General features: G+C 36.7%; 1 long non-coding RNA gene across 2 annotated transcripts in view; it reads right to left on the minus strand.

Moving 5' to 3' along the window:
• Nucleotides 1–25,932, minus strand: part of LOC104868003 — a 39,674-nt gene extending 13,742 nt beyond the window's left edge. The window contains exons 1-3 of one of the 2 annotated variants that reach the window (XR_781931.1): nt 25,778–25,932; nt 22,416–22,503; nt 2,873–2,910 (exon numbers count right to left, since the gene is read on the minus strand). This is a non-coding gene — a long non-coding RNA (uncharacterized LOC104868003). Of the gene's footprint in view, nt 1–2,872; nt 2,911–22,415; nt 22,504–25,187; nt 25,264–25,777 lie in introns of those variants that run through there. The other variant, XR_781930.1, reaches the window with a different exon arrangement.
• Between the last annotated feature and the right edge of the window lie 661 nt (nt 25,933–26,593).

The raw sequence follows: 26,593 nt of genomic DNA on the forward strand, positions 1-26,593 counted from the left end.
GCTTTTTAGGGAGAAATATGACACTGGTCTAAAAAAAAGTAACTAACAAAGTTCTCTACATATCACAATGTTCACAACTATTACAAGTTATGTCCCTTTATGTACAAAAAGATTTATTTACAATTACTGAGCTGTACTTCAGGTTCAAATGTGTCAAATACTTTCCATACACTCATTTGGGCATTGTTGACTCAGAAATATGATTTTCAAATTTGGCTTTAGAACATCACTGAAGATGATACAGGTTGAGTACAGCTGACATTTTGGGTCAAGGTGTAGTATTAATTCACTCAAAAAATCCAGTGGATCCTTACAGTATATAGCTACGTTTGGAAAAAGTGAGATTATATATCTATATATCTATATCTATATATTTATATGATTTAGGAAATCAAATGAGAGTTGCTATTTCATTACTTACATAAGACAATGCTGCTAAAGGCACTAAATGTAATTCCCTTCATTTCTTACTTTAATTCTTCCAGCATCTAATTATATGGGACCCAAGCAAGGTGTACGATCTTCGGGGAAAATGCTACTTGCTTTTAATGGAAATGTGCAAATGACAGGAAAGAAGATTTATAGACAAGGTGTAATACATATATATATATATAATACATATTCACACAATTTATCCTTATTCAGCAATCAGTTTCAGGCTGATTATTTTGTCCAGTTGAAAGTTTTAGGTCGGAATCTTCAGAAAAAATTTGACAAGTTTTAGCTATAATTTTTACTTTATACGAATTGAAATTTTATTGATTTACTTTTTAAATCTTAAAACTTAAAAATATTGCCCATTCAAACCTCTATCCCATTCTAAAGAAATAGGCTGAGTAACAATAACCGTAAGAAACTGAGTTTTGGAGAACTCAAATCAGGTGAAGAATGAGAGTCATGAAAGAGGTTGGAAAGTTGTCATGGTTTAGTAATATAGTTTTCAATGGCTGCTTCAAAGAAGTTAGTTTCTTTTTCATCATTCAAATGCCTGTGTCAATCCTGTTTCTTCATTTTGGCTCTTCTCAGCAGTCATGCTTATTCTATTAGGATGAAATTGCATTTGCCCTCATTTTACAGAAGTATGACAGCCCTGGGAGAAAATACTGAAAATTGCAACAACATACAAGCGGGACAACAGGAAAAATACAGAAATTAATATTTAAGCTCCATTTTATTCTGACTTTCATATTCTGGAAACATTTTCCTGATGGTTGGAAGCAGTAAAGCTACCTGGCAGAATCTACTCACTGCCTCACATACATTCAGTGATTAGCCTTCCCCCTCACTTTGGGGGGATGATGAATAATTTTGGCACTGGCTCCCTCTCTCTCTCTCTCTCTCTCTCAACTTAAATTTCCAAAGAAGAAAAGTGACATAATCTTCTTTGCCACCTTCTGTGATTAATGTCTGGAATATTGTGTGTGAGAGGACTGGAGTGACATGTCCACCAAGCTGTGGTGGACGTCTGCTTTGAAGACGTGAGCAGCCACATGCTTTCCCTGGGTGGCACATGCGTGGAGAAGATGAAAAGGAAATGATTAATGGAGTTTGTGTTCAGATTCCATGCCCATTTAATAATGTATATTAGTGATGCACTTTGGCAATAAGACTATTTAATAACCATTAAGCAGAAATTGCCATTCCTCATTAACGACAGATTGTCTTATAACACATTGTCTGATTTCTCATACAATTCAACATAAATTAAGTAACAGATTTTATGTGTAGAGCTAAAGAGCAAGTTCTTTATTTTCCAAAGAAAATAATAAACATCTTTGGGGAAAATTGTTCAAGCCTTTAAGGTATAATTAGGAAACAAAGAGAAAAAAAAATTAATGTCTAAAATACACACTCTGAAACTGAAGAGTAGTTCCACTGTGGTGTTTTTCAGGAAAACAGTTGTGAAATATATGAATCAGATTTGCAACCTATAGGTATATTTGACTCACAAAGTCCTAAAAGATGTTCTATGAGGATTACATTTAGAGCTTGTCGGTAGTGGAGGAAGGTTGAGAGAAGACAATGTTTATCTCTCTTCTGTCCCCCAGCACCCAGTCATGGTTTGAAGCTCCCTACACAGGTAGAATTTTTGAGTGCTATGAGGATGGAAAGGGGGTGTAATTCTTGTTTCTGTATACTGACCTGTAAAGGTCAAAATATTTCCAAAGTGGGATCCTGACACTGCTTTGTACCCCAGTAGAAGTTCAAGTATTTTAAACATTTGGTAATTAGAGTTGTATTGAATGTGTTTGATTTCAGTGAAATTTAAGAGTTCCCTGAAAGGGAAATCACTGAAAAGGAAGACATCTGCCTTTTTAGTTCCATGTACCACTGAGACAGGTCATTTGAAAGAAAATTGTTCTGGAAAGAGATTGCATACACAAATAATAGTTTAAAATATTTGCTTCTGTCTTGTGAGATTTTGAATGACTTTAACATTATTTTTATGTTTATATGTTTAACCTTCTTTATAGTTTTTGTACTATTTGAATTTCTTACATGACTACTTTTCCAATCAGAAAAAAAAATACATATGGGTAAAAAGAACTATTATAGTTGAAATGATTCCATGGAATAAAAAAGTAAAGGAAAAAATAATGAATAGATTTAATAGCATAAATGTATTCAATATTTGTGGCATAAAATATTTGGTTAATATAAATCTATCACATTATAAGCCTTCTATTTCATTTAATGGGAGATAATTGTAATGGTCATCAAAATTATGCAGAAGAAATAATGATATTTTCCCTATGACTCAATTAGCTTAGTCTGCTTAAAAATTAAGATTCTATTTTTAAAGCATATCTATGCAAGGTTAAAACATAATTTTAAGTGCATAATGTAAATCTGTAATTAATGTCACACTCACGATTTTGAATACTTCTTGCTCAAAGTAAACTTGTGATCCTAAAAATGAAACAAGGGAAATTATCCAAGTGGCTAACATGTCTGTACAGTTTATTTTAATAAAACAGCATAGATCTCAAGAATATGAGAAACTTCTGAAATCCATTCAATCTGTCCTTTCACTTTTACTAAGAGGACAGCACTGGAGACCTTATATAATCATTCAACACCTTTAAAAATACTGCTGTAATTTTTACACCTGTTTTTAAAAGCCCATTTCTTTATATCCTACCACATTTCTCTGCTTGTTTTCCACATAGTTTGTTTATAGCTTAATCCAACATGAGTGGTTCTAAATTCCTGTCCAGTTAAATGAATACCTGGTAAGGCACTAATAGCAACAACATAGTCAGCCCTTTTCCTGCCCCTCCAAATGAAATGAGATTTCTTGGTTTATACTGGTCCACTACCCACTTATTAGAACTTTATCTTTTCCTTGGACGTGATCTTCCTGCCAATCAGGGTCTAGACCTGCTTTCCACTACAGTTGTACCTTAGCATCTACAGGGGATTGATCCCTGAAATCCTGAAAATATCAAAGTCTGCAGAAACTCCAACTGCTTATATTAAATGGTACAGTATTTTCTGGAATACTTTACATCATCTCTAGATCACTTATACAATCAAATACAATGTAAGTGCTATGATTACACAGTATTGTTCAGGGAATTATAGAAAAGTCAGTATGAAGATGATCATTATAGACACATTACATTGTTTCATCCTCAGTCTACTTAAAACATGAATGCAGAGGGCCAACCATGCCATTCCTTTTGAAGATCTTTGTTGCACCTTTTAAAATGCTTACTGCCTTCTACTAAAATTTAGTAGCTCTCATTGTAGTTATATCAGCACATGGGTAGTCTCTAAACATGGGGCTTTGTTTGGGGATCTACTTATATGTTTTGACCAACTTTTAATAATAAATATTTCAAATCCTGCATTTAAGGCAATCACTGTGCTAAAATCTTCCTCTCTCTATTTGATTTCCTTGCCTTCATGGAAGATAACTATGGCTCCAGATATAAGCTTAAGAACTTCTGTCCTGCATCCAATAAACTAGATGAGTAATGTCAATTTCTGTCACCCAAGAAATAAAAATTTGTCATGGACTAATTAATTTAATGGAGGAAATTTCAGAGCAGTCTAATGTTCTAGCAGTAGCATCGGTACAGTTTTTGGCCAGACATGTAATGAAAATCAGGAACAAATAGCAGGTGTGAAAAGTTTGTAGTTTCATCAGAAAGGAAGTGCTGGGCAAGTTGAGGCAATGGACAGCTTAGCTGCCAAAAAGATTTGTTTACAAAGAACCCAAGTACTTTGTATTAAAACATGAGGAAAGATAGCTTGAAGGCATCTCACAAATCAGTGAGACCCTGCCTTTCACAGGCTCCAAGGTGCAAAACTAAAGCTTTAATTTGAGAAGAGAGTCCCTAGTATGACCGCTTAAGAAGTTCACATAGTGAATTGGTTCCCTGGGATTCATTTCACCATGCTCAGCTATTCAAGCATCAGCCCTATTCCAGTGGGCCTTGCTACTGTTCAAAGCTATCTGCTTTGGTAGCAGACCCTAGTGTCATCCATCTGGTGCTGGATTTACAGGCATGCAGATGCAAGCACTCCAGTGTTTTGGAGCCTTCCACCCAGATTCAGAAAAAGGTATGGGAGGTCGAGCTTTTGGCCTCTGAGAGGGAATGCATAATGCTGTGAGAGTGAAGCCAAAACTGCACTGGAGATGCCAGGAAGTTGATGTTAGGATGTGAATAATCTGTTGAGGAAAGTTATAGCCAATGAGTGGAATCACCCCCAGCGAGAAGGCAAGAAGGCCGCAAACATTGAGGCCATAGGGGCAGGGCTGCCTAAGACCTTTGATGTTCGCATCTGACTACCTCCTGACCCAGATACTGGATGTAGAGTTACAAGCTTCAGTGTTTTCCCTGTGTGTTTCAATCTTGCTTTGCTCCAATTCCTTTCTACCATCCTGTCCCTTCATTTTGAAATGAAAATGTTTACCCAGTGGCATTGAGTGTAAGAAGTTTTTAACTTCTGTTTTGATTTTTTACAGAAGCTCATGTCTGTGAGTTTGCCTTGAGTCTAAGAGGAGTGTGGAATTGGACTGTTAAACAATATTAAAACTATTCAGATCTTATTAACTATAAACTAAATGCATTTTGCATAATAAGATGGAGATGAACATTTTGTGGATTGTGGTGAGAATTTTACCTTTTAAATCTAAAATATTCAATGGTTAGGATCTTCATGTCTAAGACACTGTCATAAAGATCCTAACCACAGAAATAAGAACAGTAAAGAAAATGAAAAGCATCAAAAATGATCAAAATAAGCTATCTCAAATACTAATCACCCAGAATGAATGTAATTATGATATATTTCAACCATACACTAATAAAAATTGAAGGCCTATAAAAATCAAACTATGTTTTTTAGAAGATGACCTGGTCATCTCTGACCATCTGATGAAATGTATAACACATCATCTAAATCTAATCAGTGAGTTTAGATAGATTTCAGGATAGAGAATTGATATTATTACTACATTCTAGCAATAAAAACATGGAACTGACAGTTTGAAAATATAATTTACAATAGGGTTACAAAACATTGAATGATTAGGAATAAATGTAACCAAAGATGTATAAAACCAGATCACTGAAAACTGAAAATAAAGCATTCCTGGGAAAAATTAAAGATCTCAATAATTGGAGAGACATGTTTTTCTCATAGGCAATGATATGTAATGTGATCCTAGGATATTTTTTGGTTTCTTTGATGTTAACTAATGAGCAGATTTTAAAATTCATATGGAAATGCAAAGACTCTAGAATGGTCAAAATAACACTCAGAAAGAATTAGGAACACTTGTATTACTCGATTCTAGGCCAGGAAGCTTTAAATTTAGAGTTTAAAGTAATGTGATACTTGAATGAAGGTAGACAAATAGTTTGGAAGCTAAGAATAGCAGTCTAGAAGTGGTCAACCAATTACTTGTCAGAGTGAAAAGTATTTCTGTAGAGAAGGGATAGTTTTTTCAGATGTTTAGAAAGCAATAGCCTAATTCCCCATAAAATAAACTTCGCTCTACATACAACATCATATATAAAAGCAGCATAAAATATATTCAGAAGTTTAATGTAAAATGTAAAACTTCTAATAGAAAACATAAAAGAAAAGCTTATTGACTCTGAGTCACATATAACACCAAAATGAATCTAAAAGAAAAACATTGAAAAATTAGAACATATTTAAAATTAAGGTCTTTAATATTTGCAAGGGCACTGTTAAAAGTATGAACAAGAAGTAACAGATTAGGAGAGAAAATTATAAATGGCTTAGATACGTATAATTTTATGTTTTTTGCATCAGAATATATAAATAAAATACAAAGAACTCTCAAAACTTAATAATTAAGAAAAAGCCAAAATGTAGCAAAAGATTTGTACAGACACTTTAATAAAGAAGATGGCAAATATGCATGTGAAAGGATATTCAATAGCATTAGTCATTAGGGGAACATGGGTTATAATCACAGTGTGGTCATATGACGTATCTACCAGGTAGCTAAAATGAAAAACTGACTATACCAATTGTTGCTAAGAATGTGGAGCATCTGAAATTCAGATTCATTGCCAGTGAACCTAGAAAAATGATAAATCACTTTGGAAAACAGTTTGGAGGATTCTTAAAAACTTGAAAAGTGAAAAGAAATATAAAATTTCTACCGTATCATCTAGATATTCACACTTATGTATTTATACAAGTGAAAGCATGGTACATATTCATTCAAAGATTTGTATGTAAATTTTGTAGCAGTTTTATTATAATAGCCTCAAACTAGAAATCATCCAATTGTCCATCATAGGTGACTTGGTAAACAAATGATATATAAAGTAATACCAATGAATCCTACTCAGTAAAAAAATAGAAGAATCCACCAACACAAAGGCCATGGGGAAATACAAAAATAGTTGCACCAAGTAAAGGAAGTCAGACAAAATGATTTTATGGTTCTAAGACTCCATTTATATAAAATTCCAAAAAATGCAAACCAGTGTACAGTGAGAGAAGGCAGATTGGTGGTTACTTGCAGAGGGCTGTGCTAAGAAAGAAGGGAGGGATTACAAAGAAGCAGAAGAAATCTATGGGGGTGATAGATAATGTTCAGTATATTGATTATGTTCATTTTCCTCAGAAGTATGCATATGTCAGAAATTATCACATCTTAATTTTTTATCACATCTTAATTTTAAATAGCAGCAATTGATGCATTTCAATTAAAAATGAAATTATAAAACTTTTAGTTCAAAAATAAAATGCATACATTTTATTCACACAAAGAACCAATTTGATTACAGAAAGAATGACAAGACACGAACCCACAGTTTTTATCCCCAGGGAAATATTTCCTTATGTGGTCTAATTCAAAAAGATTTTTTATTTCTGTCTTATCATCACATAGTTAATTAAATAGCAAATTAACTCCTCGATCTAAAAATGCCCTAATTGTTTTTCTTAGTGACTGGATCCTTTTTTTGTTTGTTTCTTTGTTTTTTGCAGTACCAGGGATCAAACTCAAGACTTTGGTGGGTACCACTGAGCTAAATCCCCAGCCCGATCCCCCTTTTTTTTATAACAGCAATTTTCATTTTGTTCTTCTAAGACATAGTTCCATTGTTTATTTAAAATTACATCATAATGGAACCCATTGAATAAATAGAAGATCTTTAATTTTAGAAGACCTACAAGATTTTGTCCAAATCTTAAAAGGCAATGATTAACCCACTGTAATTCAGCAGTTCTCTCTGCCAACCTGAGAATCAGACCTTAACTAAATTTATTTGTGTCCCTGGGAAAGTTCATTGAAACTCTCAGTGCTTGATCCACACATGTACATGCTAACTCCTGTGAGGCATAAAGCATAATTTTTAGAAACCTCCCTGAACTATTTAATGCATGGCTGTCTTTAAGAGTCACTGGCAATTTTTTTAACTTTGGAACTTCTTTGCAAACAGTGAACAGCGAGAAAAATCCTGCTAAGTGGATTTACATCAAGTTATAGGATTGAGCAAATATGTATTTTCTTCAGAGGAAAGACTCAACTGTGATTAACAATTTAGATAAACAAAGTTATCAAAGTGAAAAGACTTAAAGTTCTCTAGGTACAGAGAAGATGTGAATATGGCATTGCTAAGAAGCCAAGGATGAAGCAAAGATGGGGCCTGGGACGTGGCTCAGTGGTTCTGCTGCCTGCTTCACAAGTGCAGGGTCCCAAGATTGATCCTCAGTACCAACAATAACAGCAAACAAGAAGTAAAGAAGATGCATCTTTTGGTTTATACCTTGCTAGAAGAACATAATATGCAACAATTAGCCTGTGATTTTAGAAAATTAGGGTGATATGATAATTTTACCCATGTCACAATATTTTTTGTTTGTTTGTTTTCTCATTGAGTTTATTGGTACTTTTTAGGTTTATAGTACAGTTACATTCATCATTGAGATCTTGTACCTTTTCATGACAGGTCTTGGTTCTCATTTTTCCCCACACTCCTGCCCTCCCTTTAACCTCTCCTCTCTTCCCTAGTTACAAAACCTTTATTTCCATTTTTTTGTTTTCTCAGACTTTTTTCTTTTCCCTTATGTCCTTTCCCATACCATTCCCACTTCCCCTATACCTTTAGCCCTTTTCTTCTTATTTCACATTGTCAATTACAACATTAGGATCTTATTTAAAATTATAGTTTTTCACAGCAGAGAAACTATGCGGTATTTATATGTGTGACTTATTTATTTCACTTAAGAGTCTAACCTCAATATGCATCCATTTTCCTATGAATAACTCTAATTTCTCATTCTTTATGGCTGAGTAGTATTCCGTTTTATAGAAAAGCCACATCTTCTTTATCTGGTCTCCAAGTGATGGGCAAATGGGCTGTTTCCACCATTTAGCTATTACAAACTATGCCACTATAAACGTGGGTACACATATATCACTGTGGTATGATTCTTTTTATTCTTTTGGAAAGATGTCCAGCAGAAGGATGGCTAGGTCAAATAGAACCCCAAATCCTAGTTCCTTGAGTTATCTCCATATTGATTTCCACAGTGGTTGCACCAGTCTGCACTCCCACCAACAATGGAGAAGGGTTCCTTTCTCCACAAAACCCCACCCACATTTGTTATTGGTTGATTTCTTGATAGCAGCCATTCATTGTGGGATGAGGTGGAATCTCAATGTTGTTTTCATCTGCATCTCTCAAATGACCAGTGATGTAGAACATTTTTTCATATATTTATTTGCTGCTTTTACTTCTTTATCTGAGAAATGTCTATTCATTTCAGATGCTCATTTTTAATCAGGTGTTTATATTTGGGGAGCCTGATTTTTTAAAATTCTTTATATATTCTAGATAGTAAACTTGTCTGAGGAAGAGCTGGTAAATTTTTCCCACATTGTGGGTTGTCCCTTAGCTGTGCTTGTGATTTCTCTGGAAGTGCAAAAACTCTTTAAAAACATGAGATCCCAGATGTTGATTCTTTGTTCCATAGTTCCTGTGTTACTAAGGATTTGTTGAAAAAGTCTTTTCCTATGCCAATGTCTTCAAGAGTTCTGCCAAACTTATCTTCCAGCAAATTTAGTGTCTCTTTTTTAATATTTAGATCTTTAGCCAATTTGGATTTTAGTTTAGTGCATGGTGAAAGATAACAGAATCAAGGACAAAAACCATATGATCCTCTCAATGCAGAAAAAGCATTTGACATGATTCAACACCCATTCATGATAAAAACCCTGCAAAAAATTGGAATAGATGGTCTATATCTCAATTTAATAAAGGCTATCTATGAAAAACCAAGTGCAATAATACATAAGATCCTAATAAGATAACTAACATTGTGAAATGGAAAGAAAGGGGCTAAAGGTGTAGGGAAGGTGGGATGGATAGGGGAAGGGTAATAAGGAAAAAGAAAAAAATGTGAGATAAAGAAAAGATGGAAATAAAGTACTTGTAGATGGGGAGGGGAGAAGGGGGTGAAGGGAGAGCAGGGACAAGGGGAAAAAATGAGAACCAAGACCTGTCATGTAGAGGTACAAGATCCCAACAATGAATGTAACTGTACTGTATCCCTAAAATGTACCAATAAACTCAATTAAAGCTGAAAAAAAAAACCAACAGCCAACATCATATTAAATGGCCAAAAAATGAAAACATTCATTTTAAAATCAGGAACAAGACAAGGATGCCCACCATCACCACTCCTCTTTGATATAGTTCTTGAAATACTAGCCACAGCAATTAGACAAGAGAAAGAAATTAAAACCAATAAAGATAGGAAAGAAAGAAGTTACACTGTCATTATTTGCTGATGATATGATACTCTATATTGAAGACCCAAAAAAATTCCACCAAAAGACTTCTAGACTTAATTGACACTTTCAGCAGAGTAGCTGGATACAAGATCAGCACTCAAAAATCAATAGCCTTCTTGTAAACAAATAACAGACTCACTGAGAGACAAATTAGGCAAACAATTCCTTTCACAATAGTATCCAAAAAAATGAAGTATCTAGGAATCAATCTAACGAAAGAAGCAAAAGACCTCTACACTGAAAACTACAGCACTCTGAAAAAACGAGATTGAAGAGGATATAAGAAAATGGAAAGCCATCCTTGCTCCTGGGTAGGAAGAACCAACATAGTGAAAATGGCTGTACTACCCAAACTGCTATACAGATTCAATGCAATGCCAATTGAAATTTCTACAGTATACTTCACAGAACTAGAAAAAAGAATCCAAAAATTCATTTGGAACCACAAGAGACCTAGAATAGCAAAAGCCATCCTAGCCAACAGATACACAGCAGCAGGTATAACAATTCCCAATTTGAAACTATACTACAAAGCCACTGTGATAAAAACAGCATGGTACTGGCAAAGAAAAAGACCTGATTATCAGTGGAACAGACTGCAAGACACAAAAACAACTCCAGATGCATTCAATCTACCTCATCTTTGACAAAGGAGCTGACCATCCCCACTGGAGGAAAGATAGCCTTTTTAATAAATGGTGTTGGAAAAGTTGGATTTCAACCCGCCAAAGATTAAAACTAGACCTTTCCCCTCCCCCCCTTTTTTTTTGGTATTGGGAATTGAACTCTGAAACATTGCATTTGCAAGGCAGGTGGCATCGGCACTGAGCTAAATCCCTGGCCCTATGTCACAGTGTTCTAAAATAAATAATAATGTGGGATAGCTACATAATACAACCAGAATATACTTATGTCTTATTCTGACATGAATTATTTAGATGATTGATGTGATGGTTTCTCTCATTTAGTCAGATTAAGAATGGCTCCAATCTTAGGCTAAACACTGGGGTATTTCGTTTATAAAGAAGCAGGTTTTACTATTCACCTCTATTCTCACCCCTGAGCAATTCTGAGAAAAATTGTGTTTTGGGAATATGAGCAAAGCTTATTTCACCCCAAGCTTCTCTTCCTCACTGGAGAAGGATTAGCATTTAATGACAGAAAAGCTACTGCCTCCTTCCTTGGACAGCTTCTACACTGCAATCAAGAAGATCAGAGGTTTCCATTTTGTTACATGTTTGGCTAAATAGGCTCAATGTATTCATATAATAAAATGACTAAATGATGGATGAACAATGATGGAAAATAAATATTATAAATGTGCAGCTGAATTTTAAGGGCAATCTCCACATTTCAGTTTGATGGGATGGAAATGGGTGGAGAATTGGTGAGCTGATGTTACAGCTTAATCTTGTGGGATAAGGAAACTTTAGTAGCTTGGTCCCAATTTGCATATGAAAGTAGAAGATGAAAATGGGAGTGGTGGTAGTGAGCGGGCACTATGTTTTTAATGTGAAGCCAGGACTTGCAAAAGAGCTACACACATTTACAACGGAACGATGGAATTTTTAAAAAGCGTAATTTTCCTATCGGCATGGAAAGATAAATGAAAGCCTTTTTGTTGTAATTTGGGATCTAGGGTGAGGGTAAAAACTGTCCCACTTAGAAAACATGTAGTAGGTGCTAATGGAGCTCTTTATCATATCTCCTGGACACATATTCAAATTCACTTGCAGCTGTGATGGGCAAGTTTCTATGCATTTAATCGATTTCAGGTCTCATATAACCACACCTATTCTTACCTTTTCTCTGAGACCCATTAACTACATAATCTGATCTCCTCAAGGTAAATACATTGTTGAATTTGGCTTAGGTGAATCCCCTTACACACTTAACACAACACAATTCAAAACACTCTGGTGGAACACTCTAAAACTAAACCACCAGGTATCATTTCAGGTAAGCCTATTGCAAATGAGTTCAAAACCCAAAATTACATAGCAGAAGAGGAAATAATCCACGCGAAGCTTCATCAAGAACTAAAGATTGTGTTCATTGTTGTTCAGTGCTTAAAGAACACTAATCTCATTATATCACAGTTTCTATGGATCACGGCCCCAGTGCATGGAGGGCTGGTTTGCTTTTACTTCTACATTCTTTTATATGTCATTTGCCTTACATAATAGAACATTTAAGGACTGAGTAGCCAGAATTATCTGAAGATTTGATTGAGAATGAAGAACTGTTCCCAGGGTGGCTAACTCAAATGGCCCTCAGATTGGTGCAGATTGTTGGCAGGAAATCAGATATTCTCTGTAGTGTCTTCTTTGCAGAGCCCATAGCTTGGTAGCATGCTCCTCCCAGAATGTGAAATGTAAAAGGCCAAGGAGGAGACTGTAGTAACTTTGGTGTTCTAACCTCACAAAATCACACCACACTGACTCTGAAATACCTCGCTTGTCACACGGGTGAGTCCTGTGAAATATGGGAAAGGGTGACCTGGAGGAAGACCGAAGGATTAAGGGAGTCTCAAAGAATGATCAGCACAGAGATGGATAGATCTGTAAAATGTGAAATGAACAAAACTAAAAGTGTGCCTCCTAGAATGATGATGCCCCTAGTACCGCTTTTGTTAGGGAGATATTTTGTATAAGGGCAAAGGGAAGCAGTATCTAGGTTCTCTTTGTTTTCAGGTCAGTGTTGGGTACCTGGCTCCTTGGTGGTGCATGCAAGCTGCCCTCTGCTTGCTCCTGTCTGTGCTGAAGGGAGCATAATGGCCCACAGAACAGCTACGCCTGGGGGATCCCCACTTTCACCCCCACTAACTTCTGAGTGCAGTGTGCATTAGCTCACAACAGCAACTCCTACAGATGAGCCCAACTTGGAAGTTGGACCCTGGGAATCAGTGGCGAATGGACATGTATTCCAGTCCATTCTGAAGGATTCTACTTTACTCCCCCTTGGCAGCTGCCAGTTTGCCTTTGCTTGCAGTATTTTTCATTCTACTTCTTACTACCGTTCCGATGTCAGGCTCAGCACCAGAAACAATTGTTTCAGCCTTTTCAAACAGCTCCCACAAATATAGAAGGCAAATCCCTATAGCAAATCCCTTATTAAACACAAATCTGGTGGTTCTGCTTCTCAGATCCAACTTTGACACAAAGTCTATAAAATAAGTAGCTTTAAATTGAATGAAACCAGAAAGAAATCAATTACTATAAGAGATAAATGCCATAAGAAGCAGATATATTTGAAAAGAAGCCAAAGAGAAGCTATAATAGTGAAAATATATTAAATAAGAAAAAAATCTTCCAGCATTTGGATTCATGAGTTTGTTGTACACACGGAACAGGATATAGTTGTATGAAACAAAACTAAAAAAAAAAAAAAAAAATCAATACATCAAATTAGGTGTATTTTAATTTCTCCTTCACAAATGCAAATAGTTCAGGATGTTTATGATTGAAAAGGTTTTTCCATATTGCTAGCAAGCCAGATTCCTTTTTGTAATATCCTCAATAAGTTTCTATATCTGTGTCCAGCATGGCTGCCCACCCACATCTAGCCTTTATACCTGTGCTCCCAGAAAGTGACTGTTTCAATCCAAGTTAATACAAATGGATAATTTAAACAATGTTTATTTATTCTACAGTTCTGGAGGCTGGGAAGTCCAAGGTCAAGATGTTTGCTGATTTGGCATCCGACGAGGGCTCACTTCTTTGTTTGGAGATGACCACATTCTCAAAGTGCTCACATGGCAGAAAGAAAACCACTTGCTCTATCCTTTTCTAAAGAAACCTGTCCTAACAATGGGGCACCATCCTCATGGCCCAACCAACTACCAAAGCCTTTACCTCCAAATACTATCACACAGATGAGGTTTCATCACATGGATCTGAGAGGTGGGTCACAAAAGTTGAGTCTGTGGAAGGCTTGTTCCCTTCCTTTTAGGAGTATGGTCCAAAAGTTTCCCACATCAACTGTGGATCTGTCTCTAAGTCGCTACAGTGAAGAACACTGCTGTCATATTGAGTAGGTAGATTTGTACCTAGATAAAATTTGTACTACTCCAAAGGGAAAATGTAGAGGTGCAAATTGTAGCCTGATATGATGGCTAAAAAGCAAAGATAATTCTCAAGAAGCAATTCATAAACAGAAAAAGTTGAGGATTTCAAAGAAAGTAAAGCAAGTCTGAAAGACAAAAATGTGGAAAATAAGGTAATAGATCAAAATAATATGAATGCAATAGAGGGTAAAATAGTGATTTAAAATTTTTCAAAATAAACAGCATGCATCTCAAAATTTGAGAAGATAATGGAATTAGAGAAAGATTAAAATGAATAAAATTACATACACACACACACTTTTGTAATAAAAGCCAAACACCCAAACATAAAGATCTTTAAAATCAATATAAACAACCTATAGAAAACTAGAGTATTCACAAAATCTAGATTTTTTTATGCACAGCTGTACTTACAGGGAAATAAATAAATTTCTAAATACCCCTTTATAAAAAGCCCAATCAACATGCAAAAAAAAGTGACCTGAATTCTAAGAAAAAAAAATTGTTTTGCACCAGGGATTGAACTCAGGACCTTGTGCTTGCGAGGCAGGTGATTGAACCAATGAGCTAAATCCATGGTCCCTGAAATAAATATTTTAAAGAGGGAGCTGCCTCTGCTACACTGGTAGTCAGAGCGATCCTAAGACATACATCGATGTTAGCACTGGTTCTAGAGATTAAACCTGAAGCAGCAGATTCTAGGAAACTGTCAGCAAACTTGGTTTCAGCTATTACCCAAAGTTCTTGAAGAAAGAGTGTCAGATTCTCCTCAGAGAAAAATCTGACCCTAGTAGTCAAAGATTGAGAAGGAAATCAAACCACTGTGAGGGAGATGGCAGACATAATAAATAGCGAACATAAAATAAAAATCCCCAAGGGCTTTAAATATTGTCATTATAAGAAATGGAATGTAAAATGGTGGTAAATAAAATGTTTAAATAATAAGGGGAATCACAAGATCAGCGAATAACAAAATACTATAAAAATAAACACACACAGTGTCCTGCTAATGGGTATGGAGTTTTCAAAACATCATAAACATCTAGCAAATGGGAAATGCAGGAGTCAAAGTCTTTCAGCTATACCACAAGAAGCAACACAGGAACATGGCCCAAGGGAGGAGCAGACAAGCTGAGCCCTGGGATCTGCCTGAATCCCTTTCCAAAGTGTGTTGCAGGCAGGTGATTTTCACCAGAGCCTCACAGACTAAGAAACAGAGATCAGAGTCAGGAAATGCTAAGGTACCGGGAATGTAGGGACTGTGGGCACATTAACCTTGGGAAGGAAAGCACTTGAAGGAGGTGCTCCAGAAGCACGCTAAGGTGCCCTTGAGCGTGCCCTTGAGCACTAAGTTACCTGTGCCAGGGAAAAATTCATGGGACTGAGCTTTTAGCTCAACAATTAGTAGACCTCAAGTAGGGCTGGAAAACATTTGCATTTCAATGTGTACAACGCACTGAAGCTCTAGGGTCCCACAGACATCAGGTGGGTCAGGCTTTAGTGCTGAAGTTAACATGACTTTTAGGTAAAAGTTCCTTTAATCCTAACCTAAAAAATTTTAAAGCAAGTCTCTAAGGGATGGAACTGATCCACCATGAACATAATTAGCAAACCATTAACATTTTGAAGAGGAGAGAGTAAATTCAAACAAGGGCAAAATTTAAGATGGTAGATTTACAAAAGTGCAACTTTAACAAAATCCTTTGTTATGTGCTGTATAAGACAGGTATTGAACATATAAAAAATGTAGCATTGAAAAATTTAGAAGAAATAGAATATGTGAAATAAAAAAATCCTGATTTTTAACATCCACTAGACATTGAAAAAGAATAGATTGATGAACTCAAAGATACAGAATTAAAAACTATCCAAACTAAAGCATAGAAAAAAATAAGAAAATGCAATTGGACACAGTCTCAGTGATCTGTAAATTAATTTAAAGTAGTGCAAGCATTACATGATTAATGATTTTGAAGAGAAGATGCAAAGAATATATTTGGAGAAAAAAATGATTGAAATTTTTCTGTTTCCAAGAATTGTATATACCCACAGGTTCTCAAAACTCAGCAAACTTCAAGAAAAATCACAGTGAGGAACATTATAATCAAATTGCTGAAAAAATCAATGATAGAAGAGAACATCTTAAAAATGCCAGAGAAAAATATAAATTACACACTGCTTACTGTGGAAGCAAAATAGGAACATTAGCACATTTCTATCTGAAATATTCTAAGCCAAAAAAATATCTTGTTATTTTTAGGTGGATAAATATAAATGTTTCTCTGCATTTAAAAATTGAAGTTTAGAAGCAATAATAATGCACTGTGATTATAACATGGAAATAAGGTAACGTTAGCCATAACTAAAAAGATAAGTTGGAAACAGGAGTATAAAATTAAAAGATTCTCATATTGTAAGTTAATGTATAACATTACCATACTATGACTTGAAGACATAATGTAACATTCTGTAAACATGAGAATCATTAAAATACCAAACAGAAGGGTACAGATATTAAGTGAATAGTAGAAATAAAAAGAGAATACTGAAATCTAAAATATTAATCTAAAACAAGGGAAGAAGGTAGGAAAAAAGGACCTCAGTAAATTAAGAGATACAACATATCAATAGACTGAATAACTCAATGTTATTAATGCATTTTTCCCAATTTGAGCTACTGAAAAACAGTTTCAATTAAACTTTCAGCAAGAATTTTGTAGAAATTGCCAAGCTGAGTCTGAAAATTGTATGCAGCACGAACTACTTAGAATAATCACAACACTTTTAAGAAGCCAGAGTAATGTTCAGGAATTGACACTCTGATTTCAAAACTTATTGTATGCTACACCACAATAAAAGAAATGACATAATGACACATGTTTACCTTGATAGAACAATATTATGCAGAAACATATGTGCATATACAGTCAGGATGTACCAAATTTGTCACCACAATTTAATGGGAAAAATGATTGTGGGACAATGAGATATTAATATAGACAAAATTGAACATTTTTCTTAGATTACAAAGAATCAAAGCTGTCAAGTCAGTGAAATCTAGGATTTTGGTGGTTTAGGTCCTGAGGGGATATACACAAAGCAAAGGAGATATTATCTCTTATTGCTCTGCTCACCAATAGTACAACATTTGGTTGTTCTTTTGGGACATAAAATATAGCACATTTCATGTCAGAGGAATCTGTTCAGCCCATGAAATAAGCCATGCAAAGTGTTCACATTTATCAGTGCACATTAACTAAGTACTACAGTGTTAACAATCCTGGTAGATGAGGACTTGCCACATGGACAGAAACCCAAGTACTAACATGATGTGCACGTAAATATGGTAACCATGGTGATGTGGGTAAGACTATGCATGAATTTAGTATTACGAGCTCTCTCTGTATAACATTAGTCTTATTGTGGCTTAATAGCAAACCACTGACAGAGCAAACCGCTGACCTCCAAAAATGAAGAGAGAGACAGGCAAAAACAGAGATTCACAACTAACTAGAGCAAAAACTCATGAAAAGAAACCTCCTTGGAAACTAGTGCTGCAGTAAGGAAACCAACATTGTTATTTATGAATTGCTGCAGGTTTAGTGTAGACAAACCTGAGAATTAAAACTCCAGAGGAACCAGTTACCTCTCTCTCTGCTTCTGTGAATTTTACCTCAGCTAAGTTCTTCATGTAAAGTCAAATGAAAAAAAAAAATCCATGAATTCTTATGGTAAGTGAAGGAGAAAAGAACCACCTTGAAATATACCAATGTACCACGTTTTTAACAAGTTCTGGCATCTGGTTAGCTAGTTAAACATAGTTGAATTTGCTGGGGTTTTGGTACAGTAAAACTAACTGGGGGGCGAGGGAAAAAATACCCAACTCTGGATAGGTAGCCTTCACTTTCCACATGACAAGGGAACATACACAACTCCAGCACACTCTAGCCATTCTGTGTCACTTAAGTAGACAGAAAAAATCAGAAAAACTGTGATAAGTGGCATAAGCTCACTAAAATACTGAGATCAAATCAAAATAATACAGAAGTTTCCCCTCCTCACATACCTTACTACCACATTATTAAGGCACAGATAACAAGAAAAATTTACCAGAGACACTAAAAGGGAAAACAACACTTCGAAGAGAAGGAAAAAGTATCAGAACCAGATATTGCAGGGATGTTGAAATGATCGGACTGAGAAATTAAAACAATTATAATTGAAATGCTAACGGTTCGAATAGAGAAAGTAGACAACAGGTGTGGACAAATGGCAATGTAAGTACAGAGGTGGAGATGCTATTAATGAACCAACAATGAAGGCTAAAGATAAAAACATTACTAACTGAAATGAATATTGCCTATGATGGACTTGTTAGTCGGCTAATTATAAAAAAAAGTCTCTGAGCTTGAGGATGTGATAGAAATTTCTAAAACTAAAAAGCAAAGAAAAAACTGAAAGAAAAGCACAGCATATCAAAAAACTGTGGGTCAACTATTAAAGGTGTAACGCATATAACTGGAATAAGAGTGGCAGAAAATGACACGAAGCAACAGAAGAAATATGTGAAAAGCTAATGACATAGAATATCCAGAAATTGCTGAGATACCCAATCACAGATCTGGGAAAGTGAGAACACAATAATTGTGATAAACAAAAAGAAAAACAAAAACTACCCCTCTCCTAAGCATACCACAGCTAAACCTCAAAAAATAAAAGATTAAAAAATAGACCATACAAGGTGCTGGGGGAGCACCTTTTCTACAAAGTTTCTTTACAAAAGTAAACATACTATTATCATACGATCCAGCAATTATGCTCCTTAGCATAGAACAAAAAGGACTGAAAATCCCATCTATATAAGAAAACCTGCATATAGATATTGATGACAACTTTATTCATAGTTGACAAAGCATAGAAATAATCCAATGTTTTTCAGTAGGCGATTGTGTTAGGAAACTGTAGACATCAAGAAAGTGGAGTATTATACAATACTGAAAAAGAGATGTGAAAACTCATAGGATAAACTTAATTGCATACTACTTAATGAAAGAAATAACTTAAAAATAGTTTGTGCTATGTTATTCCAATATATGACATAACTACTGAGACAGTAAAAAGTGCAGTAGATGCCAGAGTTAGAGGAGAAGAATGGTTGAATAGGAGTAGCATAATGGCTTTTTAGAGCAATGAACATAATCCCCATGATTCTATGGTAAGCACAACATTATACACTTGTCCAACCATAAATTACACACCACCAAAAGTGAGGCAAGGTAAATGTGATGGACTCTGGGGAAAGATGATGGGTCAGTGTGGGGTCATCAACTGTTATAAAGGTACCACTTTGCTGGGGGAGGTTGCTCACAGGAGACTCTGCCTATGAGAGGGCAGGGGGAAAGTGAAACCCTGCACCTGTCCTTCATTTTTTTCGTGTGGAAATGAAACTGCTCTAAAAATACAGCCTAAAATATCCATGATAAAAAAAATTATAAGCAAAGATGGACTTCTATTGTTTGTTTATTCTCTGAGCCTCTGTTTCGCACAAGAAAAAAAAAAAAAAACCTATAAAGCTATTCCCAGCGGGTCAGGTCCAGGCCAAAAAGTTTCACATCTCTGAGAGAGGTGGATTGAGGAAGTGTAGAGCAGAGTAGGGACAGACGGGGCAATGCATGCCTTTGTATATAACCAAGTTTTTAAATTAAATGCATTTTAAGGGATACATGAAAACATAAAAATGTATATATTTATGGGAGCATCTGGTAATATTTCAATACAAGTACTACATACACCATGTACTCTTGAGTCAAACATCTCTGTCCACAAGCATTTATCTTCTATTGTACTAGGATTGAATCCAGGGCCTTTGCACTGGATTATATCCCAAAGCCTTTTTACTGATTTTGTTTTGAGACAGGGTCTCACTCAATCACTAAGTTGTCCTGCTGACCTTAAAATGGCAGTCCACCTGCCTCAGCCTCCCTCGATGCTGGGATTGCAGGTGTGTGCTCCAGACCTGGCTCACTTATTATTTCTTTATGATGAACCATTTGAACACTTTCGTTTGGCTTTCTGAAATATACAGTATGTTATTGCTATCTATGCTCACCAGACTGTACAGAAGCACACTAAAACTTCTTGCCCTCATTGGTCTTTAGCTTAGTACACATTAATCATCCTCTTCTCATCCCGCTCTGCAGAGCTTTTATGCAATTTTTCCTTTTGGTTTAACAATAAAAATTTTAACATTTCTCAGAAGTGTACATAGGGGACCTCAGGTTCCTCTTGCCTCTAGCTCGGCTAAGGCTTATCCTGGTCTCAATAAAGATTGTTCCTGTTCATTCTAGGTGTCCCTGGTCCTGCCCTATCTCCATGGTCTCTTCCTTCCACCACAATGGCCTAACATATCCAGAGATGTTCCTGACCTGTGTCCTCCTGGATCTCCTCTCCCTAACCTGACTTTCAAGCTTGCTGAGTACAACATGTGGAGCCTGGGGAATCGCAGAGGCACCCAAGATGCCCTTGTAGTATTTCAGATTCTGATTCCACATTAAGTTACTTTCAATCTTGGTCCTTTCCCACTCACTAATGAGTACCTACTTTTTCACAGTGTTTTACCTTTGTAAACATTTGAGGAATCTGTGGAATAAACTTCCCTCAATCTGAAATATAAACACTGACAATGTTGCTACCTAAAACAAACCTTAAGTACTAAATCTTCATTACCAATTCAAGAGTGAACAAGTGCTGTCATCCTGTAGCCCTTTAAAATTTTGTAACATTTACTTTTCAAATGGCACATAAAGCCAATTTTAGAATATATTTCACCAAAAACCAGGCAACTTTAAAAAAAAAAAAAGCTGAATTTTATTTACTAAGTAATGTATCTGGAAGAAGACATTATGAAAACTACTTCTAAGAAAATTAAATTCATGAAGCATTAATTAAATCCTAAACAGGCCATGTGTGCCAATACTACAAAAGATTTCAAAGGTGTCATCTGCCAAATGTTGCCCGATTTGAGCCCAGATTTTATTTCCCTAATGAACGCCTTGTTCTACTACTTGAAATCTGACTGAGTGGCATTGAATACTTAAAAAAATATTCAAAAGTATTGCATGCAAACCGTATGAACATGAAAACTAATAGAATTGCTGAACAAAACAGACATTTTCCATGACTGAAAATCCCAAGAATTATTAGACTGACTATGTTAGTAATTTAGATAAATTGGTTTTTTCCTTGGTGGCTTTGGGGAAGGGAATTGGGGTGATAACAGCTAGAATTTCCTAAACACATATGTTTCCAGGCATGAGCCTATGCTGCCAACGTGAGTGTTCTCATTTATTCTCCACAACAGTCCTCTTGAGTCTCCTTCTGCATATTTTTCATCTGAGGAAAGTGGAATTTATACAACTGCTGTGGAATTTTCCCAAGTTCATACAGTTACAAAGTTCAGAATATGCTCTCCTGAAATATGGCATGTTGCATGTAGGAAACAATATCGAAAATCCTGGCCATGGCCTTTCAAGACAGTATGATGTGCACGAGGTAGGAAAGAGGGAACAAAGACACACAGACAGAGACCTGAGAGAAACTGAGTCTTGGACGGATCCAAGCTGCTCTGGGCAGCAAAGACAAAGGATGCCCAGGACATCCAGTGTTTATTCATTACAAGGGAGGGAAGGGGGAGCTGGGCAGGCTGGGGGACACCCGCTGATGACAAGGTTTGAGCAGGCAGGACTGGAGATGAGGACACAGCACATCTTTGCTGAAGAGAAGAAACGGGTAACTCAGAGGGGAGGAATTGAGTGGGCGTCTGTTGACTTTGGCCGGGAATGAACACAGTCAAGCTCTACTGCTTCCGATATAACACAGCCAAATGCTGGAGGGGCAAGAAGTGTGGGCCACTAGAGCCTGCTAACGCTGGGCAGAGGGGTCTACTACAATCAAACACTCAGGCTGAGGAGAATGAGAACAGTGCAGGATCAGGTGGACTTATCTGAACTCGCCCTCCCCTGTCCTGGGGAACAGAGATGATTCACTACTCACCTTCCCTTGAACAGGCCGTAAAAGTTCCCTGACCTCCGCTGGAAACAGGTCCTCTCACCCACATTTTAGAAGCATCCTGCCCTACCACCTGAGGAAATAAACAGCACAAGGAATACTAAGGAAAGTCTGAACACATGGCCCTGGCCAGTTCTCCTCCAGTTTATTACCATTTTCTCTTAACCACATGGCGTCTATTCATGTTTCTTCCGAACTATCTATTTCTTCATCAGTCTTGGCATAAAATAGTTTTCCCTGTATATCTGGGTATTCATTTCTAAAAGCTCCCATATTACATAAAACATAGATTAAATAATTTATGTGCTTTTCATTTGTTAATCTGTCTTTTGATATATGGGCCTCAGTCATAAATCTAGCGTTTAGTGAGAGAAAATAAATTACTTTTTCCCTCGATGTTTTCCCAGCTCGGACATGGAGAAAAGCCTGTGATAGAATATACTGTGCTGGGCAAAAGACTTTCTTTACTGCATTCTCAACATACGCCTCTAAGTCCTTTACTGGCTTTCCCCAACCTATAGTTTCCAATTATTCTTTCTTTCTTTCTCTCTCACTCATTAACTCATTGGTGTTTCATGGCTTGTAAAGCAGAACTTTTATATCACATAATAGCAATCCGAATCTCTTTAAGAGACACTGAATATGGGATTTATCTCAGTGGTGCTGCACTTGCCTCGCAAACACAAAGTCCTGAGTTTAATACTCAGTACCAGAAAAAAAAAAAGACGCTGAATATATTTATATGACACACAAATACCAGTAAAATGGGGACCTAAGAGAATGACACAGACACCTCATCACATCCAAGGAATCCTGGATCTTCTCCCTATTCTAGTGTGGCTAGAATATCAAGCTCTATCAAGCTACTTAAGTGTGAAGCAAAAACACCTGCCTCTCTTTTATACTAAGCAGAGCAAACAATTGGCAAACAAACAAACAGAACAATAACAACAACAAAATCTTACTGAAGCAACAGTGGTACCCGAACAAATAATAATGTGCATTTTTTAACATGCATTTTAAAACAGAATTTGATGAATGTTCTCCCTGCTACTCTTTACAACAATATTCACCTGAGCATCAGGCTTTCTTACGCAGGACAAATGGAGCAAAATTGCAGAAGGCTGAATAACAGCTACTGCCATTATAATGAAATGCAACAAGTCCAAAAACACAAGAGTCATAAAGAACTCAGAATCTATAATCCACTGAAAAAATCAGGCTACCAGCCAAATACTTCAACAGTTTCAAACATCAGGTAACTTAAGGTGCATGAATCGAAACTGATAATGCATAATTTCCAAAGAGCTCTCAGTAGGTGAAAAGTGGTGATGTAATGAGTTATTTATGCCGGGTATTTATTTCTTTTCTGTCTGATTGCGCCTGCTCCCCAGAGGTTAGGAGTCTGTCACCTGCTGTACCTTCACCATGAAGATCGGTGACTGTAACACAGATGGAGTGAGCTATGGTCTCTGGGCTGCTGCTCCACTGCGATAAGGCTGTAGGTGGGAGAAGTGCTCAGCATTGCCTGCCTCTGAAAGAGCTCGAACAGCCATCAATAATACAGTCACTTCTCCGCTGCGATGTCAGACAGTGCTGCTTTGCACATACATGATTTTTTTTTATAAAAGGAGTTATTTAAATCACTTGGAATGCCCGTAGCTTCATCATTTCAGGTTTTGGGTTGTCTCTCTGTGTCCTTTTTCCCACTTCTCCCTGCCCATCCCCGCTCAGCTCTGCTGCCAAAAGACACTGATTTAAGAATCCAGGTGAAGTATGGGGTCACCTTTCTTCACTAGTTGCCTTGGATGTGTTTGTGAACCATTTTAAAACACCGTTGTTCTGCTGTCGCTCACAGCACTACATCTCTGAACATGAGAACATGCAAAGATCTACTCTGGCCATTCAGGGTCATGTATTATGCCTGCCACGACCTTGCAATTTAAAAATAGCCAACTCCTAGAAGCCCACAGAAGATAGCTGTAATGTCCAGAATCATGGGAATGTATATCGTTTTTAGTTGTATCAAAGTACACAGATCATTAAGAAAATATAAACTCTTTACCGTACCTCCCTGCCAGTGGGCAGTGGTAGAAAGGGTCAGATCTTGCCACCCAATAGTGGTTCAGATAATATACCTGTGCAATCAGTGCTCATCATGGATAACAGCTTTGGTTTCCCGTGAAATAACACAGAATATACTGAGCAGAAGGCCTTAATACAGTGGACCCTCAGGTTACGATCAGCCTGACATATGAACACTTTGGGTTAACTAGGTTAATGGAAGATTCATCTGCCTCTTGTTACCTCTAGCATGTATCCAGGTAAGCATCCAGATCTCAACTGGTCTGACTCACAACCAACTTGGGTTATAACTCACCCTCCTGGGGAACAGTGGAGTTCTTAAGTCAAGGGTCCACTGTAGATAAAACACCGCAGGTGTTGCTAATGCATTCCCAGTTCTTCTGCTCCAGACAGGCCCTTGAGTTGGCCTGAATGCTCAAGATTCTTGACTAATAAACCGAGATTACTTTCACTGGGGTGAGGCTACACTTTGGCCGTTCATCAGGAATACTGGGTACAAGTGTTCCTTATTATGTGAAAACACAGATCAAAATTCACTGATACAGGAATTTTAAGCAGTGAGTGGATTTGATATGCATTGTTCAGGTTAATTGTAGATATTTAGTGTCCAAATATTTTAATACTTTTTCCCCAAATTTTTTCTTAACTTCCCTTACAGTACTACAGCCATACCTTTCATTGTTGATATGGTCTTTGGATTCTCCCAATTCTACTCAAAGAAAGCAGCATCTTTTTAAAACAGTTGTTGGTTTAGAAACAGATGAATATGATCTACCAATGGCCATGCCAAACGTTCACGCTGTCACGCATCAATTTAAGTGGGTCTTAGCATGTTTTTTAAATGCTTCTTTTGCCTAGATATTTAAGCAACTCTGCAAATGTAAATCACAGTTTATATTATAACTAAATATGATTGGTAATTCATTAAAATTATTTTCAAACATTTATATATAAATTCAGATGTGTATATATAAATTTTAAGCTCTAGCTTAATTATAAGGTGTTGAGTAATTTGTAATTCTTAGGAGAAAATGATTTTCTAGATGAATGCACTTCTAATTTTATGTAAAATCCAATTAGAAATAGCAATACAGTATTCTTTCAGCAGACCTTATCTTCTATTAGATACTTAAGTGCTAGGCTACAACCCATTTTCATAGTTTTCTACAATTTAAACAAGTCCATTTGTCTCCTGGAAGGTCAGGTTTTCCTTCGTGAAGCCTTATTTTATAATCTTTGCATCTTCCCCTTTTGAATCTCACCTTGGGATGATACAGGCCACAAGCCTTCTCCAGCCTATGATGTGTTTCCAACTTTCCATCCTCGGTGGCTGCCCCAGTCAATAAACATGTGCAGCACAGTTTACGACAGCAGTTTTCTGTAGTATCCTCTTTGATTCAATGTTTCTTCTTTCCTCCAGTAACTGGTACCGTGGGAGCAACGACCCCAAGAAAAATCCCCTCACATCCTATGATCTTTTCGTGGCCAGAGGCCTCATTGTTACCTCCCTGACTTCACGTAAACAATCCATATTAACCGTGGTTTGCACGTGTTCAGTATCATCTAATTCAATATCAGTAAAGGGGTGGCCTCTGAAAAGGTAGTATATGAAAAATTCTCTGTGCAATTCGGAAGTACAATTCACAAAATCATCCTCACTATTTTTGTGGTTTTCTTTGGTGGTGCTGGGGATCAAATTCAGAGCTTCATGCATGCGAGGCAAGCGCTCTGCCGCTGATCCGCATCCCCTGCCCCCTCCGCACCGTCAACACCAACTCCCAACCGATCCTTAGCTATGACAAATCACTAGAAGGACCCACAGGACTCACTGAAGGCTGGTTCCTTTTCATACTCACAGCTGTGGCTCACAGGTGTTCCCTATAATCAGGAAAAGGAAGTCCAGGGAAAATAAGGGCAGGGCAAAGTCAGAAGTAGGGCAGTTACAATGTGAAGGTGCCACTGTCCTCGGGAAGTATTTTCCTTCCGACATTATTGCGTGACAGTTTGTGCGGAGTATTATTACATACAAGAAAGCTCACCCTGGCCTTAATGTCCATAGAGTTTTTATTGATTGACCT

This window comes from Fukomys damarensis, unplaced genomic scaffold (assembly GCF_012274545.1).
Source record: "Fukomys damarensis isolate Sample0158 unplaced genomic scaffold, DMR_v1.0_HiC HiC_scaffold_17, whole genome shotgun sequence".
In the NCBI taxonomy this organism is placed as follows: Eukaryota; Metazoa; Chordata; class Mammalia; order Rodentia; family Bathyergidae; genus Fukomys; species Fukomys damarensis.